General features: G+C 31.6%; 1 long non-coding RNA gene across 2 annotated transcripts; it reads right to left on the bottom strand.

The window, feature by feature from the left end:
• Positions 1-12870: 12870 nt before the first annotated feature.
• On the bottom strand, positions 12871-16823 carry LOC121173583 (uncharacterized). Of its 2 annotated transcripts, none has more exons than XR_005888670.1 (6): positions 16259-16823; positions 15871-15940; positions 14615-15394; positions 14306-14526; positions 13523-14193; positions 12871-13419 (listed from the first exon to the last, which is right to left on the bottom strand). It is a non-coding gene; the product is annotated as an uncharacterized lncRNA (long non-coding RNA). The 2 variants fall into 2 exon arrangements; XR_005888671.1 differs by having other exon boundaries at positions 14306-14460.
• Between the last annotated feature and the right edge of the window lie 3863 nt (positions 16824-20686).

The following is a 20686-nucleotide window of genomic DNA, read 5'->3' as shown; positions in this document are numbered from 1 at the left end:
ATTTGAGGGATTCATTGATAATTAGAATATATTTGTAGACAAGTTTACATATTTGGTCATGAGAAAAAACCAATAATATTGTAGTCACTCATGGTTATTTTGGCCCATTGATATCCGAATATGTAAGTTTCAAAAATTCTCATTCTTTACCTTTCTTACTTATCCTAACAAATACTCACTACTCTCATGTTCTTAGTCTTTTTTTATATTCTATTTTTTTCGCTACTAAAAAAAGGCTTTTTAACGACGGTTAAAAAGGCCTTTTAATGATGGTTCAACCGTTGTTAAAAATCAAAGTTTTTTTTTATGATGATTATTATAACAACCGTCGTAAAAAACTTGATATTTTTAAGATAGTTATTAAATAATAACCGTCTTAAAATGTCTACAATGAAAGACATTTTAAGACGATTATTTCTTGTTAATCGTCTTAGAAAGTATATATTCTAAGACAATTATTTTTAATAACCGTCTTAAAATGCTTACAATAAAAGATATTCTTAGACGGTTATTTCTTATTAACCGTCTTAAAAAATATACATTCTAAGACGGTTATTTCTAATAATCATCGTAGAATGCCAACAATGAAAGACATTCTAAGACAATTGTTTCTTATTAACCGTCTTAAAAAGTATATTTTTCGGATAACCGTCTTAGAATGCCTACAACGAAACACATTCTAAGACGGTTAATAAGAAATAACTGTCTTAGATAATACGTACAAATTAAATTTAGTTCTACAAGTCAAACAAATTAAAAACCTAAAACCATGGTGTGCTACACACTAACACAAAATTATATGAAATCTAAGAATAAGAAACATCTATTTAAAAATAGAGCTAAACATAAACTAAAAAAGACATGTATAGCCATATAAATTAAGTCATTGGAACACAATTTTCAACTCAGCAGCATCTTAAATATAATATAATCTAAGTAACCTATTTTTAACAACATATGATTACAACCAATGACAAGTGAAACCAATGAGATACTACATTAGTGAATTACCTGGGCAGTGATACATGCTTTCTTTCAAGTGACATAATTGGACAACATTTATGTGCATAAAACAAACACACTAAGAAGACTAACACCAACATTGTGTGCATGTTAACCAGTCATTGTAACACATGAAACTCCCATGTATAAAGATTCACAAGTCATGGTTGCTTTAATAAAATTCTTAAGTGCTAAAATAATATTTTTAAATTCTAATGTGTCCAAACTAAATGAAAAAGACAGAAAAGAAAGATTACCATGGGCATAAGACAAGTTATTGAACAAACACACCTTATTGCATTCTTCTTATCATCATAAGTAATACTTTATCACAAGCACTTGCCTAGCATTCAATAGTTAGAATAATTATCATATTTCAAATGCATGTATGTATTATGTGCAAGAAATACAAACAATCAAAACAATAAAGTGGTAAAAATGTATAATACATGTTTAACATTCACCAAAACAACCAAGAAATAACCTGGTAATATATATTTGTAAACTGTCTGGTGCTTTTGTAGATGCTATTCATATAATGCTGTTTAAAAAATAACTAAATAACTACATAACTATGACAATGAAATACATATGAAGTTAGATTTTGACAACAAAATGTAAATTCCAAAATCTAATGTAAATTTTATTGTTTTCATACTACGACATGATTAGCATCACAAACAACCATCCTTAGCATAACTAGTTAATTACTAGATTTTAGGATGCAAACAAATTAGTAAGAACATTCTTTGGTTTGGCTATTTTGTTTTTTTTTTTCATAAAATAGCTTTTCGGTAGAAGTTCTCAAGCAGTTTGACTGACAACATTTCCAGATACAAAAATAAACTAATTCAAACACACACCAAGTTTTTAATTTACACGATGCTACTACCTACATGCCTAGTTGAGTCACTCTTTTAGCCTTTATACTATATTGCAGCCATATCCAATAATCACCAACGATATGGAAAAGGTTAAAACTTAATAGAGAAACAAAAAGTGGTGCCACACATAATACAACATTCATAGTCAACAAAACCAACATATGTATGAATAAATAATAACAAAGCCAGAGCTTATGCAGGACAAAAAAAAAAAGGAATACAAAAATATATATTACCTTATGTCCATTAGAGAATAAGCTTGCACATGATTGTGGTTAAGAAGAATAAGTGGCTATCAACTCGTAGTGGTTCTAGACCTAACCTCTCTAGTGTTGAAAGAAACCTTTGTCTCACACTATCACAACAAAACAATTTACATTTAAGCACAAGAAGAGAATTTGGAAATGCATATAGTATCTTTGGCCATACCTGCAGTACCTTGGGTGCAATATGAAGAAATAAAACAACATAAGTTAGGGGATACATGACTTACCTTTTACAATGTTATTAATAATCAAAATATAATTACATGATATATTTAAGAATATTACTACCTTAGCAAGATCGTTAAAACTACCAAATGTAACAAAGCCATTGCAAAGAGCAGGAGTTGGACAAACAGGACTAGCCTTAGGGGAAGGAGTGTAACAATGGAAGCTATCTGGTAATCGAACTAACTCTTCAGCATGCCTGTAATTTGGGAAAGCCCCAATCCATTTAAAATAAGCATTATTAACCAAGTATTTCAATTTCTATTACAAAAAAATGAAAATCACATTAATTTGTAGCATAATACAACAGAAATTGAAAGTGGAGGGTGCTAAGATAAGCTAAGAGCCTTAGTAGGTGTCAGTTAGTTAGGACAGCTAAGATAAGTAACTGTTAGTTGGTAGCTATTAGTTAGTTAAGAAACTATAAATAGTCAATTGAGGGAAATTAGTAAAGGTTACAGACAGAGAATTTGGAAGTGGAGGGTGCTGAGACCTCGAAACTCATTTGTATTCTGTCTTGGGTGTTGGAAGCAGCATAATAATAATACACATTTTTTTCCTCTATTTCTGGTCCTGTTCTATCATAATACAATGGAACCTTCAATTTGTATTACACAACATGACTAACATCAGAACTCTAGAAATTCTAGAATTGTCCAACAACATTTCCAGTGGTTGTCACAATTTCCCATGACTTTTCTGCCCATTATCAGAACTTTTCCAACAATTTTTTTGCCTCCCATCAGAATTTTTCAGGTATACCTAGGTTCAATGCATCTTAGGAAGTCCAATTTGCTAGGTGGAAAAAACACTCAAGCACACTGAGAAAAAATTTCCTTTCTCTTTTGCTTACAAATATTGGTTCAATGCATCATAGACATCTACAGTACTAAGAAGGTAATTTATAAATCAATCCTCACCGGAATGACTGAATAAAAACCATTTGGTATTGGTTCTGAAAGCACTCCAGGGCGCTAGAGTGTTTGTGATGCTTTCTGAGAAGACAAAACATCTTTTTCAAAATGTCGAGGAGACTCCTTATTAGTTAAGGTCTCATCCTAAGAACCCAAAGAAACAGGTCCAAATTTTTCAACAAAATCTGAAGGCCACCACAACACATTAGATGGCCCTTGCTCTACCTACCCTGCATTTTCTCGTGTCTCCTCCATGTTCTTATATATTTGGAATGAAAAACCATTTCTCCACAATTATAAACCCATAAGAGACATATCCAGGCTAAAGGTTTTTCTTAAAATACAAAATCATTAAAATATATATTTCAGTAACTCCAACTGCTTCAAGCTGGAGATCATGTAACCTGCATGAACTAAAAAACAAGGATATGGTAGGTTAAAAAAATAAAACACCAGATAAAAAAGGAATGAAAATTTTCAAAATCATAACACATAAAACTGAAGCTTAGAACCAAGTGCCAAAAAAAATTACTATACAAAAGGAATGAACAAGTCAAATGAAGAGACGTAAGTGTCCTGCATTCAATTTTATGAGTTGCATCAAGCTGATGGCCACTATCATGTAGCCATGAATCTTCCAATTAGTGCATATCATCTGGAATGCTTACATATAGGGAGGAAAAACAAGCATTTGCATTACATAAATAGGAATGTTTGCTTGCATTTGGCTTCACTGACCTACGTAACTATCATAATTAAACGTTAAGTTAAGCACGTGTTTGTTTGCACATTCAATGTGTGCATCTAACAAGGGTAAATGCATAAGCAACTAACTATTTTTTGCTTTAGCCAGGAGGCATATCCAATTTTGTTAAACATAGAAGCAAACATGCACTAGAAAATATAACATAATTAGGGAGACATGGAATAAAAAAGAAAAGAAAAAAAGTGAATAATTTCATAAATTGATTTATTGGGTGTCCCAAAGGCCAGATTCTCCATACCTAGGTCAATTGTCAAACAATGTTAATATAAAAGCAATCAGGAAATGTCTATCTATCTTTTGTTGCAATTCTTAAGTCACATTTAGTCATAATTTATAAATGACGCAACAAATTTTCATGAAATCCAAAACACTAATGTTCATGACATTTTAAGAAAAAATTTTCTTGCAGAATGTATCCTAATTACATATTCCTCTTTCCCCTTTTTTCTGTTATCAAAATAGGGACAATTGCACATAAATCTCATGGGACCCACCCAAATAAATACTCTAAAAACTCTAAATGATGGGATGTTCTTTCATAGAAGTTCTTCAAATTTTAAGTATCTGAATTCAAATTTTGCTTCCTTCTGCACTATTGACATAAGTGATAAACAATGAACACACACTCACACAACAACCTTTTTAAAATATGACATCACCCCAATAGATACATAAAGTCAATCTTTTGGATGGCTACGAGAAAACAAAGGAAAGCACCCTGCAATGAAATGCTTCAAAAGTGAAAATATAGTGATCTAACAAAATAGCAGGTATCATAATAAAGTGAAGAACAGTTGTTTGACACAAAATAATTTGAACCTGAAACTACCATCATAGTCATAATTGTATTTTAACAAGCCTCAACTTCTGAAGTGCCTGGAATCTAGTTGAATTAGATTCATTTTATTTACACTATCACTAATTTCTCTCCATACAATCTGATGTGGATTCATTATATAGGAGAGCATAAATTTATGCTACTTTTATATCAAACCAAATTTTTTGGAGAATTATGTTCAGATTTTTTAAGATGAGCACATTCATATAAAAATAAAAACCATAGTCAATATAAGGTTAAAATATATGTGCTTAAGCTTAACTCTGCAAATGAGTGTGGATGCAGTGGAATCAAATACTATCACAACATTCTTCATTCCACAGTATCTAGTGGAAATAGCAACTTAGATTGCCTTATCACCTAACAGGTAAGCATGGATCACAGCAGCCAACATAACAAACTATATCCTACTTAATTTATAGCATTAACAAAACTACTTTTCAAGTGTCCTATTATTATCACTTCCATGTTATACCATATCACATATGAAAACATTAGTAGCAGGCAGCAAACAAAATAATCCACCTATATTTGATATTGATGAGATACCAGAAAAAAGGATGCATTCGAAACTCATGCACGAACTTCATCCATGATGGTACAATCAAAATTAGGACAATTCCAAGGGAAGCAACAAACATAAGAGATCTCCCAATCTCACAATATCTTTTTGCTTCAGTAGAAGCTGTATTTATAAACCACTCGCATATTTGGAGAATATATTTCAAAGCTATTGGATATAGCAGAAGACCAAGCACAAGCCCCTACAATAATAGAAGTAGACGACTTTAATTGATCCAGCTATACCATTAATAATAAATTCGTAACTTATGGACAAATACCTGAATTATAATGCTTATCTCACTTTTACTTATTTCATATTCTACATTAACTAACTCTAATGACATCAATAGTCCATGTAGCTGTTCAAACAGTTTAATCACTAATTATTATGCACATATATACATATACGTAGGTCATCTGGGAACAATATCATGTTAAGAAGCACTAACCTTTTTAATAGTAAGCAACAACATGTCACCAAAATAGAGAACAATACCGAAAGTCACCAAAAATGTTTTGCCTGGTATCAGAGGCAAAAATAGGATTATTAAAAGAGCAGATGAACCAATTTCAATTGATATGACTGGTCAAGATGATCAGATTAAGCAAAATAGAAAGTGCATTCATCTTCCATAGTTAAGTGAAGGAATCCATGAACTATAAAAACATATCAATTCCAAGCATTTCTTCCTCTTTTTTATGAAACTTTTAATCCCATATCAGTTGTGACAAAAGTAAATCCCAAACACCAAGAATAATAGGTGACTAAGACCACAAGTATAAAATAGAATTACCAATGAAAGCACATAAGGGAAAAGTTCTAAGGAAATGCTGAATTAGTTTCACAGATGCCAATCCATGACAAAGGACCCACACTAGCTTCAGTGCTGGGTGAAACCCTGCGAAGGAAGCTTCAGTGCTGGGTGAAACCCTGCGAAGGAAGAGACAATGAAATTTAAGCAGAAGGTGCATCCAAAACCTATATTGAATGGGTTTCATACCAACTTAGGTTGTTCCAAGGTCTAGTTCTTAAAAGATAACATCAAATTTCCCTTATGAACTATACATCTAATCCAATTTTGTACATTCCTTTTTTCTTTCAATTGAAACCCTACTTTAATGTTTTTAAATATTGATATTTTTATTACATATATGTTTCAAACATTCCAAACCTTAACAACACATCAAGCAGTCAAAATTAAGAAATAGCCACTGGCCCATTTGCAGCCAAGTCAACAATGTAGCAATTTTTAGTCACAAAGAACTCATTGATTACATGCGTCTTCCTTGCAATGATCCATACATCAGCACTAAAACAAGCTTAAATCGTACCCGCGACATCTCTTCAACACTACACGCAGCTTAACCTACCTAAGTAAGTAAGTGACTAACATACCATGGACAAAGCCCTGCTCTTCACGAACTGCCACTCCTTGATTCAAATGAACTTCGACCCAGGAAGAGTCATCCACGTCGTCGGGTTGAATGGAATAACAACGAAGTGGGGCTACGAGGTTTCAAATATCTAAGTGTTCACTCAATTACGACGAAGAGGGGCTAGGGTTCAAATTGTAACAAAGAGGGGGTATGAGGTTTGAAATGTCTAAGTCTTCACTCAATTACGACGAAGAGTGGCTAGGGTTCAAATTGTAACGATGAGGGGCTAGGGTTCAATTGTAACAGCAACGACGAGGCTAGCTAGCTGCTTCAATGCAAGGTGGGAGGTTCAGAGGCTATTCGCGCTTTTGTTTTTTTCCCCAATTACGACGCTCTTTAACTAAAACCCGTCGTAAATTTTATTACATATAACATTCTAAGGCGGTTTTTAATAACCGTCTTAGAATATGCATCGTAAAATGCAATTTTTGTATAATAATTACAAAAATGCCACCGCACCACTTATTAAATCGGTTCTCTAAATAACTGTCGTAGAACACGCGACGTAAAAAGTGATTTTTTTAGTAGTGTTTCTTTTTCTTTTTTGTTTTTAGTTTAAATAGGTAGAGGCATGGAGTGCCTCTTTCCACTAATCTATAACTATTAATAAAGACAATTATCTCTTTTGGTGTACACATTTCTTATTCTTAAATTATCCTTTAATATATATAATTGTTTTTATTTTCTTTCTGAACCTTCAAGATGTAACTGTTGTCGTCTTTACCTAAAAAACTACTATCACTACTTTCTTTAACTATTTTTTTTATTTTTTAAAAATAAAGATAGAGGCACATAGTGCCTTTTTTTCAACTAGTAAACATATAAACAAATATCAAAATGGAATTGATTGAAAACTTTAGAACTTATTAATTGTTATACAAACGGGTAAATGAGAGTGGTGTAAGTTTCTATTGCATTTACACATGTGAGAATTATCTATCTAATGATCTGTTAAAATTGTATAATAAAAAAGGAGAAAAAAAAATCAAAAGTTGAATGATAAAAAAAATTATATGATTTAATTAACCTGAAAAAATGGTAGTTTTTCTTTTATTAAATAAATTTTGTTACTAAATATATTTAATAAATCAATTAGTTATCAATCAAACGCAATTAATGCAGTCAAATATGTCTCATTAAAACAATCAAATACTCAATAAATCAACAAAATTTTAACAAACTATAATCAATGTGTATATATATATATATATATATATATATATATATATATATTACTATAAATTAAAATCTTACTGCATATTATGTTTAACATATTTTTATGTGTATATATAGTGGTGGATGTATAATTTTTTGTGTGTGGAGAGAATAAATAGTTTATAATATTTTTATAAAATAAAAATATCATAAATTTTTACAAAATAATGACATCATGACAAAAAAAATCCAAAACATTGGAAGATGATGGAAGAAAAATGGGATCAACTTTAATGAAAAATATTAAAGTGAACCTTTTAGAAATAAGATCACCAAATTAAACCTAAAAAGTAAATTAGAAAATTCTTATATACCTATTTTTTGATGGGACCAAGGCAAAAAAATATTATTACATACATAGATACAAATAAAACAAATCTTACGGGACAATTACTCTCACACCCTAATGAGTGGATCCATAATTGTGTGCGCATGTGTGACTAAGAAATAGATTCTAGAAGCTTAAAAAAGATATCCACATATATAGAGAAAGGAAGAACTCTTATCCTATCATGTTCTTTGTAACTCAGCTCTAGATAAAAAAATACATTAGAGATATATGATAGGATAAGTGACAAGATAACTCTATCATATTCTATTGATGCAACAAACAATGGATTATAACGAGACATGATAGTTATCTCATTACCACTAACAAGTTAATCCTATCATATTCCCTCCTATCATGGCCATCAAACGAAGGATTTTAATATTTTCTCATTACCACTAATAAGTTAATGATTATTAATAAAGATAAAATTGGTGCATTAGTAACATTTTTTTAAAATCAACAACATTAACTCTTTTTATGATAAGGATCAGATGGAGTACATTTGATATACTACATCTTTTACAACTTATGTTGTATTTTTTATTTTATCATTCAAAAATTAAAGACAAAATGAACTAAGAACGCATATGAATAGTCCCACTTGCATCTGACAAGATAGCCTGATTTAGGAAGGATGGGCACTTCTCTAAAATCACTAATCTATCTAAGGAAGAAGATCCTCTCCTAGCCAAAATGTGAGCACAAACATGGAGAAACTCCAATTTCTTGAGATTAAGATCTCGATCTGATTCAGCAAAGGAGCATAAATGTGAAAAGAGTCGATTTTAGCTGAAATCAAATCCACCACGAGTTGGGAATCAAATTCGCATATGATGTTAAAATACCATGATCCCAAGCCAAATGCATGTTGGATCAAGTGGCTTTAGAATAATTAAGAAGGGGGGTTGAATTAATTATTCCTAAACCTTTACTAATTAAAAATTTACTCTTCTAAGGCTTTTACTATGTTGTTAAGAGAATAAGGAGTAGAAGAGAAACTTAACCAAAAGTAAAAGCAGAAATTAAAATGCACAGCGGAAAGTAAAAGAGTAGGGAAGAAGGAGACAAACACACAAGAGTTTTTATACTAGTTCGGCAACAACCCGTGCCTACACCCAGTCCCCAAGCGACCTGCGGTCCTTGAGATTTCTTTTCCAACATTGTAAAAATCCTTTTACAAGCAAAGATCCACAAGGGATGTACCCTCCCTTGTTCTCTTTGAAACCCTAGTGAATGTACCCTCCACTAGAACTGATCCACAAGAGATGTACCCTCTCTTGTTCTCAGTCAAACCCAAGTAGATGTACCCTCTACTTGTACCACAAAGGATGTACCCTCCAATGTGTTAAGACAAAGATCTCAGGCGGTTAAACCTTTGATACTTTGTGAATGGGGATACAAAAGAATTCTCAGGTGGTTAGTCCGTTGAAATCTTTTGTATAAGGGAAAGGGAAAAATCAAAAGAATTCTCAGACTGTTTCGTTTTGAATTCTTTAACAAGGGAGATTGGAGACACAAAAGAATTCAGGCGGTTAGTCCTTTGTTCTTTTGGAAAAGGGAGAAGAGAGACACAAAAAGAATTTAGGCGGTTAGTCCTTGGCGAATTCTTTTTGGCAAAGGGAGAAGAGATGAAAAGAATGAATAGCACAAATTTTCAAGGTTTAGAAAACCAGAAAACTTTGGAAAGCTTTTGGCACAAAGAAGAAGAAGAAGTTCAAAGAGATTCAAGGCTTGTAAAGGATTGTATTGGATTGATATAAAAGATAGATTGAATTTGGATAGATTTTAAAAATGCAAAACAAAGCCTTGCTTTTATAGACTCTTCATGTCTGGTCAAGAAAACCATTTAGAAGAGTTATGACTTTTAGAAAAACTTAAAACCATTTTGAAAAAGTCAAAAACCAGTTAAAGAGTTACATCTTTTGATTTATTCAGAAACAATCACTGATAATCGATTACCAAATCAGTGTAATCGATTACACAAAGCTTTTATGTGAAAGGATGTGACTCTTCACATTTGAATTTGAATTTCAACGTTCAAAGGCACTGGTAATCGGTTACCAAAACATTGTAATCGATTACAACCTTTTGAAATCAATTAAAACGTTGTAAATTCATTTGAAAATTTTTTCAAATCCATTTTGCTACTAGTAATCGATTACAATAATCTGGTAATCGATTACCAGAGAGTAAAAACTCTTTGGTAAACATGTTTTGAGAAAAATCCATGTGCTACTCAGTTTTTGAAAAAACCTTTTCATACTTATCTTGATTATGTCTTCTCTTGATTCTTGAATCTTGAGTCTTGAATCTTGATCTTGATTCTTGGAAGCTTGAACCTTGAATCTTGATTCTTGAAGTCAAATTTCTTCTTGACCCTTTAAGTGTTCTTGATTCAATCTTGATTATCTTGTACATCTTGATCATCTTAAACATCTTGAACTCATTCTTTGATTATCATGAAGTGACCTTTGAGCTTTTTGTCATCACCTTTGTTATCATCAAAACATCTTTGAATCAATCTTGATTCATCATGAAGCTTTGCTTCTACAATGCAAACTTTTGAGAAATTGCAAGAAGTTCAGCATGAAGACTTGTACTATGACCACAGTAGCGCGAAAACCCCATGATGAAATTGCCCAGGCTATTTCGAATCAATCCACCAATACCAACAGCTCTTGGATTGTAAAGGCTACTACATCCGTATTGAGCTTGAACCAATGATCATGAGGAGGACACCGACTAATCAAACAAAGAGAAGCAACTGTAGAAGGACGAGGATAACTATTATGAACTAGCTTCAATAGGGTCTTGATCTTGTTAACTATCAACCACGCATGCCACACTTTATCTCAGAAAACTTAAGCATTCCTCGCGAGCTAAACAAACCAACAAGAAATCATCCAGTGTTGATTTTGAGGGGAAGAGATAATGAAGTACACCTAATCATTGACATCCATCTTGAAGAAATTTCTAGGAAGTTCATGAAATAACACAAGCCAAACAGTTTTCACCATGCTACAATCACAAACAACATGCAAAGAAGATTCCTCAGCCAAACAACACCTATTAAAGGACAAATCATACATAATATGATGGTTAAATCTAAATCTATTTGTTGGGAGATTCTCATGAACCAATAGACAAAAGAAGTGTTTAATGTTTTCTGGAATTTTAGCATTCCAAACCCAAGGCCAACCTCTATCGTGGGCAATATTAGTGGGATACTCTTCAATAAGCCACCATTAAGAAGATTTGGATGAATAATTCCTAGAAGAATTCTCACCCCAGATAATAAGATCATCCTCCAAAGAATAAATGGTGAAGCTCTCTATCTGATTATGCAACTCATTAGGAATTATAGTTGCCAATCTATTCCAGCGCCAAATTCCATTATCATAAATGTCCTCCACTATCAAATGGGTATCCATAATGTTAACATAATCCTCCTGGGTACACAGTGGAACTTCATCAACTCAAGTATCATACCAAAGAGAGATGTGACCTCTACCAATTCTGAATTTGAAACCAGCTTTCAAGTCATGCACAACCTTCATGATAGATTGCCAAGTATAGGATGCCTCATCCTTGGGTTCCACATTAAGAATAGAGACTCCCTTCAAATACATAGCTGGAAGAATCTGCACATAAAATTTATTATGATGATGCAACAAGTCACAAACATGTTTCCTAAGAAGAGCAATGTTAGTTTCCCTAGCTCTACGAATGCTAAGGCCAACACAAGACTTATGTTGAGTAATAGTACTCTCCCAATTCACCCAATGAGTTGAAGGTTTGTTCCAAACAAAGCCTCTCATCAATTTGTCATTATTATCACAAACTCCTTCAGGAGCCAAAGATTTAGCATGTTATAGATAGGCAAGGAGGTTAAAATAGATTTCCCAAGTGTAATCCTCCATGCTTTACTCAATAACTTACTCTTCCAACCAACAAGCTTGTAATTCACCCTATCCAAAAATGAGAAAAGTTGGCATTGGTGACCCTTCCCTTCAATAATGGAAACCCTAAATATTTCCCAAAATTGTAGGTGTGAGGAATGCCCATGATGGAGTGAAACTTATCAATTTTGTTCCAATGCATATTGGAGGACACATTGAATTTGCTTTTCTGAATATTAACTTTGAGCTTTCCTTGATGATATGAACTTCACTAGACTTGGCATGAGCAAAGAGAAGACCGCCATCAGCAAAAAACAAGCGAGACACCATAGAACCATCTTTGGATACCTTGATAGGAAGCCATTTGCCTTCAATAACTTTCTCCTGAATAAGTAAAGCCAGCTTTTCCATACAAAGAACAAAAAGATAAGGTGACATGGGATCACCTTGTCTAAGACCTCTATTAGGAGCAAAGCTATCAAGTTTTTCACCATTCCACTTTAAAGACAAGTAATAAGTTGTAATGCAATTCATAATAAGAGCCATAATGGGAGGAGGGAATCCGAACTCAATGAGAGTAAGACGAAGGTTAAGAGAAACATGCATGCATATTGTACAATTAAAATATTGATGTCAAATACTAATGATAAAGTAAATGCCTTACAAATTACAACTGACCTATTAATAATTCCTTTCAAGTAGTTGTTGGGCTTATTGTGCAAGGAACAAAACTAGACGATAACATTGTCCTTAGGCCATATAACGACTAGTTTCCAATGTTCATTGCATTGAAGAACAATAAGTTATTATAGTGTATACATCATTTAAATTGATTTGTTTGGTTTTACTTACCCATTCAAGTAGGCTCCTAGGTAGATATCTCTCTATGAATCATGCATCCATTTCTTAATATGATCCTTAGATTCAAATTGTGATTGCCCTGATCTCTGTATGGACTGTGGCTCAAGGAATCCCCGATCACAGACTTAACTCATTCATATGCCTATTATTGTTAAAATAAAGTAAATTATGCACCATGTTCTATAGGTTTTGACGGTCCCTCTGATCCCAGTTTATCCTACACAGTTAATAAACACAAGTCAATGACAATTAACACTTTATTAATGATAATCCTTGTTTATCCTTTTTTGATAATAATAAACACACCAAAAAGTAAATACCTTTTCTGAAAAATGTTGTACAAGATGTGTTGTCCAAGCAAGGAAGGTGTTAAGGGTTTGCCCCACTAACTGAACCACTTCAGTGGATATAGGGACGCGAGCATCACCATCTCGAACTCCCTCAACACCTACCTTCACCTGATCATTGCCCAAAGGGACGGTTGTGCACGATTGTGGACCTTTCATAAACTCTTCCAAGGGCAACTAGGCACGGATGACTGTCATCAACATACAACCCATGTCTGTCTGGTGCACCTGTGTCTAGGTCCTGCCCTGAGGGATCGACACAACTTCCCTTTGTGCTGACAGGTACAGTAAAATGAGCAACCTCAGGCTCAGGAGAAGGTACGAGTCCCTGGGATTGCATCTGGCTGAAAGACAATATTAGTTGTCTCGTCACTTTTTCAGGGATTGACTACTCCAGCTCGTCCCTGATATTCTGTGTCATCCCTCCTTAAGATTTTTATTTTATTCAATGCAACTCTTCTGGCTAATCGATGTAGAAGTGCAAGAGCTTGTTGAAGCTGGTCCAAAGTATTGCTTGATCGTTACACCGTCTCTATCAGCACGGACACGCCTAGACTGCTCTAATCGCCCAATGGAAGCAATCAATACATCCTGACATTCATAGGCAATAAAGTTTCCCTGTGCAGACTGCTCTTCCTGGGAATCTTGCAGTCAGCAAAATATTGCATGAGTTTATGAACTATTGTTGTTATTATAAAAAAATGACCATTTAAATAAAAAATAACTTATAATTTTATATGCAATTTCGTGTGCTACCTCAAATGTCATTTGACCAGAGTTTTTTGTGTGAGTCATCCTCCACTTCACGTGTTGTCTAATGGGAGATGCAGGATCAAGGATTGTTTCAGTGCTCCCAGATTAGGCTACTTGCTCCAATTGTTTCTTTTGTTTTTCCTCCATTGACTTTTGTTCTAGAAAATCATAACCCCCATGAGACAACACATGATTTTGGATGGCCTGTGCCTTCTTTATAACGTCTTGTGAGAATTATACATTATGTCAACAAAATGTTCTTGAAAATAATGCATAAATGTGAATTTCATAAAAAAATTGAAGTCAACTAACCTCTCATGAAGGGTTTCTATGGGTTTGACAAAATTGGTTCCACTCTTCGTTCCTAATACTATACTTCTCAGACTTTCTGATCGTCATCCTCCTTGCCTTGAGCCAGAGCCCATTTAGAGGTCAAATTTGACTTAAATTACTTTCATCGCTCTCCTACGGTTTGAAAGATTTTCTTCTTCGTCCTTTGATTAGACGCGTCTAAAATATCAAATTTATCTTGTGATACAAAAATACATTTAATAGTTAGTCAACAACAACAATTTTCTTTTCAGTGTCCCAAAAAATCATGCACACAAAAGGTCATCAATAAAAATGATGTCACGTCAATAAGAGTCACACGTATTATATCCAACCACTACTAGAAAATATGTTTTTTGCATCGATTATTTATGACTTTCAACATCGGTTATTAACCGATGTTGAAAGTATTAACGTTAACATCGGTTTTTGAAAATCGATGTTAACGTAAAAATGATAACATCGGTTATTTAAATAACCGATGTTATATAATAAGAATTACACAATAAAAGGTATCAATGTTCATACTAGCAACGTTAACATCGGTTTTCTACAAAAACCGATGTTAACTTATACATTAGCATCGATTTTTGTACAAAAATCGATGTCGATGTTAATTGATACATTAACCTTTTGGATGGATTGATATGTGCCACCAATTTCAATGCCCTTACGAACAAAAGGAACAGAACCAGTAGCAATGATGATATTTTTTGCAGTTACTATCTTGTCTGAAGAGCCAACTTTCACCTTTTGAGGACCCTGCACAGATTGCACAAAAATATAGAATATTCAAAATAATTATTTTCATTTGATGTGCACTTATAACAATTGAATAATATTGTTGCAACTCCTCTCCTCATGCCTATAAATACAGAATATTTAGACACCTAGTTTTGGGAAAGATTTTGCAGACCATGCTGTTGAGTTGCACAAAAATAATAGAGTCAACTCAAAGTAACTGTGAGGTTAATTGCATAAAAAAGTGAAATAATGCTTAGAGTAGGCAATCCTAGCTTAAATCTTACCTTTTCCTTTTAAGGGGCAAGACAACAAAATATTATTTGTTCTACTATATCCCACTTACTGGATTGAGTAGGTTCAGCCACATCAATCAATTGATGCCACGGACTCCATTAACTAATGTTAGTTAACTGGATTTTGTAAAGTCACTGTGAGGTTCATTGCATAAAAAGTGAAATAATCCTCAGAGTAGACAGTCCTAGCTTAAATCTTACCCTTTCCTTGATGTCACCCAAAGTAAGCAAGTACAACTTATAGAATTCCTCTCTGAATGCAACCACAAACCTAAATAAAGTTTACAAACCAGAAAGAATAAGACAATTAGGATCCATTTCATTCGTATAAATTTAAGGGACAAGACAACAAAATATTACATATGCATACATTCAAACTTTATTGACTCACTAATCTTATATTTCCTTAATGTGGGTGTGAGAGAGAAACCAAACTAGGATACATCTACTATTTTTTTATTTTATATATCTGAGGGATTCAAAGAGTGTCAAGATACATCTACTATATTATAGTATTTTCACTTTTAAAGGACTAAAGAGGAATACTTGACCATTATCATGTATAGGGATAACAAAAAAGAATTCACACCTGCAGATAAAATCCATGCCAGAATGAAAAGTTAATGACGGCTTCACGGGTACCTGCTACCTGTGGGTATGAGATTTTATGTTTGTTCTTCTAGGGTCACAACACTCAACTCATCGATGAGGGGGGCTTATTGCGTGTTGTGCTCTAAATCGACGAGGGGGGCTTATGGCCATGACTGAGAGTGAATGGAAACCATATTCCTTATGCACACAATGTGGTTTCAGTGACGTACCTCAATCACGGTAGAGACGAACTCGTTTGTGGTAGTTGCAGCTTCAGCGACAGTGGTAGCTTCAGCAGTGCAGTTTCCAACAGTCATAGGGTCAGGAGGAAGGAGAAAGGAGAAAAGGTTTTGAGTGTGCGGGGGTGAAAATGAATTTGTGTTTTAATTTATGAACAGAGCAACATCGGTTTTTTTTTTAATAACCGATGTTAACTAACTCGACTTATTTACCAAAATGGCGCCGTGCTTTTCTTAATATCGATTTTTTGAAAAGCCAATGTTAATCGTGCGATGTTAAATCTATATATTCTAGTAGTGGACACCTAAATTTTTAGCACCCCATGCCCCAGTTTCATTTCAATCTTAATTCACCTTAATTTCTAATATATACGAGAAGCATGTTCCTGGTGTAGGTGTAATGAAGCGATGATGTTCACATGAAAACAAATTGTCGTCACAAATATTTGAGTTTCTCAAACTCAATAATGAGATATAGATTTGAAAAGTGAATTATGATCTTTTTTGGTTGATGAAAATTGAAAAGTAAGGGTTTTAATTGCCAACCACTTTGCCCTAAGCATAACCTTCAACTACAACAAATTAATCTTGTGAAATTCACGTTTGTGTGTGAACTCAAGGTCCACAAGGCATAAGCTGTAAAGTGTAACCTAAATTTGGTGGTGGGTGTGCAAACTGTACCACATGTCAATGATGTTCATCGTTCAAGGCCATGGACCATGTATGTGTCCCGTTTCAGAATATCTATATTTTTCCTCTCACCATATCTTTTTTTTTCTCGAAAGATCCTCTCACCATGTCTTTTCATTTGGTCCTATTGAGGTTTTTATTAATAGGAATTGGTACTATAGAGCTATTGTTTACCACACATTAATTTGGTCCTAAGAAAAAATCATAAATATTTGTTTGTTGTCTTTACTTGTGTGAATAATCATGGACCAATTGTCAGACTCAATGGTTATTCCCTTTCATTTCATTGAAGGCAAGATCCAAGGGAGATCAGAAGTAGTTAATTTTACGTTTATTTCTCTTTAAATGAATAATTATTAAATTCACATTTTATAATTTATAGGAATATTTTTTTATATTATTTGAATTATTAATATGTTTTATTTTATTTTATTTTTAAAAAATATATGTTAGTAGATATCTCAATAAGTATTTAAATATATTTTAGATCTACACATGCTTTAGAAAATTACTATTATTGACGGCGTTATCATAGGTAGGATCTCCTTCACTTTAGTAATGTTTTCATGCTTCCTTTTGAATTTTATTAAAAAAAAAGTTGATTTATTTTATTTTTTATTTTAATTTTTGTTTGCACACTTGATTTGAGATAAAAAAAAATTAAGTGAAGTTGTTTAATTACATTTGGTTTGGACGTATGTTTTTATGTTTTACATTTACAATTAATTGCATAGTTTCAATGTTTTAAATATATTATAGCTAATAAAAAATAATTTATTTATTATTTTGATCACACGATAATTTATTATTGTAATTATAATTTTAAAAAAAATAGTAAATTAAAATTAAGGTATTTTATAAAATAAAAATTCTTATAAGATTTAGTGATTTAATTAAACCAAATGTATACTCATGGTAAATTTGTTAATTATTTATAAATTCTGTCAAATATTCTATACATAATATTTTGTTAGAAAGTAATTTAAAATAAAAAATAAAAAAGGAGAAAAAATCAAAAGTAAAATGATAAAAAAATAATTTTGATTATATATTACTATATTTAAAAATACTTATTTTTTACATTTTTACTTTGACCAAAAAAATATAACATATCGATTTACACAGTTATTATATCTACTATATAAAATTCAAAAAATAGAATAAAATTAAATCTGAATATTCAAATCTAAACGATTCTTATATGTTATAATTGATTTATACACTAGTATAAGAATTTGTGCAATGCATGGAGATATATTAAGATTATTAATATATAATAATTATATTATATAAAAATGTTAATGATATTCACATTTTTAAATATAGGTTAAAATATAATTTTTCTTATTATTTTCTGAAATTTTTTATTTTATACCTTCTATTTAATTGAGATATTTATTCGTCACTTTTCAAAAAACTTTCATTGTAGTCCCTTCGTTTTTAAATTGAAATATTTCACCTTTTAAAAAAATCTTTGACTGTAATCCCTTTATTTTCACTTTTAAAAAATTTACGATTTTAGTCCTACTAATTTCAAATGTTGACTATGGGATCTTTTAATTCATTTCTATATAAATTAAGTTTATCAGCAATTAATTAAGCAATTAAAACAACATCAGCTACTTCATAATAGAGTAGACAGTCAATGTTTGAAGTTGACCACAATGAATAAAATAGTGATTTTATTAAAAGTAGAGAAGAAATATCTCAATTAAAAAAATCGGGGGACTAAAATTACGGGTTTGAAAAGATAGATGAACATAAATTATATTTTATCTATAAATTAAAATTATATTCTAAATTTATATCATATCTTATTGAGTGATATTTATTTACTTTTAAATTACCTTGATAAATAGGTAAAATTCATGACCAATCATTATCTCTCACCTAAGTGACAATAAAACATATTTGGTAGTTTGTAAAATAAATGTCAATCAAATCAATAAGTGTTTAACATCAATTTGTACTTTGTTTCATTTTTAAAAATGATCTCTTTTAAAATAAATTGACACCAATTAGTAAATTGTATTTAATACTAATAATAAAGGAAATACCCTTATTTGGTGTACACATTTCATTAGATCATTTTATCTTTTGCTAGATTTTAAAAGCCTCTCAATCTGTCATTATACCTCTAGAAGTTAAAAGAATTATGATCCCCATGCCCCCTAAAATTTGAGGGATTCGTTAATAATTAGAATATATTCATAGACAAGGTTACATATTTGGTCAAGAGAAAGAAACCAATAATATTGTAGTCGTTCATGGTTATTTTGGCCCATTGATATTCCAATATGCAAGTTTCAACAATTCTCGTTCTTTACATTTCTTACTTCTCCTAACAACTACCCACTACTCTGATGTTCTTAGTTTTTTTTTTTTACTTCTATTTTTTTCTTTTTCTTTTTAGTTAAAATAGAGGCATGGAGTGCCTCTCTCCACTAATCTATAGCTATTAATAAAAACAATTATCTCTTTTACCTTCAAGATGTAATTGCTATCGTTTTTCCTAAAAAGCTGCTATCACCAGCTACTTTCTATAACTACCTTTTTTTTTCTTTTTCTTTTTTAAAAATAAAGATTGAGGCACATAGTACCTTTTTTTAACTAGTAAACATATAAAACAAATATCAAAATGGAATTGATTGAAAACTTTGGAACTTATTAATGGTTAAACAAAATGGTAATTGCCAAGTGGTGTAAGTTTTTATTGCATTTACACATGTGGGAATTATCTATTTAATGATCTATTAAAATTGAATAATAAAAAAGGAGAAAAAAAATCAAAAGTAGAATCATAAAAGAAATTATATGATTTAAGTAATCTAAAAAAATGGTAGTTTGTCTTTTATTAAATAAATTTTGAAACTAAATATATTTAATAAATCAATTAGTTATCAATCAAACACAATTAATGCAGTCAAATATGTCTCATTAAAACAATCAAATACTCAATATATCAACCAATTTTCAATAAACTATAATCAACAAGAACATTAGTATTTAATACTATATTTATATTTAATATGGATCTTTTATTCTAACTCCATACATTAAAATAATTTTGATTATATATTACTATATTTTAAAAAAAAATACTTGTAATCAAATATTTTTCACATTTTTACTTTAATAAAATAAAATATACCATATTAATTTACACGCAATACTGGACAAAGTGCTTTTTATGTTGGTCAAAAGACACATTCGACTTTTTATGACGGTTCCATAAAAATCATTTTACAAAAATGTATCATTCTAAGACGGTTCTTAACTAAAAATCGTCTTAGAAGGATATCATTTTATGATGGTTCTTAGCTAAAAACCATCTTAGAAGGATAGATTTTCTAGGACGGTTAGAATGCATTTTTTTTTAAAAAAAATTAAAATATTTTGAGGATTCTAAGACGGGTTTCCCAAAAAAGCATTTTAGATTGTAAACATCTTAAGACAATTTTTCAAAGAACAGTCTAAGAATGAGTTTTTTTTAAAAA

Source organism: Glycine max, chromosome 15 (assembly GCF_000004515.6).
Source record: "Glycine max cultivar Williams 82 chromosome 15, Glycine_max_v4.0, whole genome shotgun sequence".
NCBI lineage: Eukaryota > Viridiplantae > Streptophyta > Magnoliopsida > Fabales > Fabaceae > Glycine > Glycine max.
This window is presented reverse-complemented; position numbering and strand designations above follow the sequence as displayed.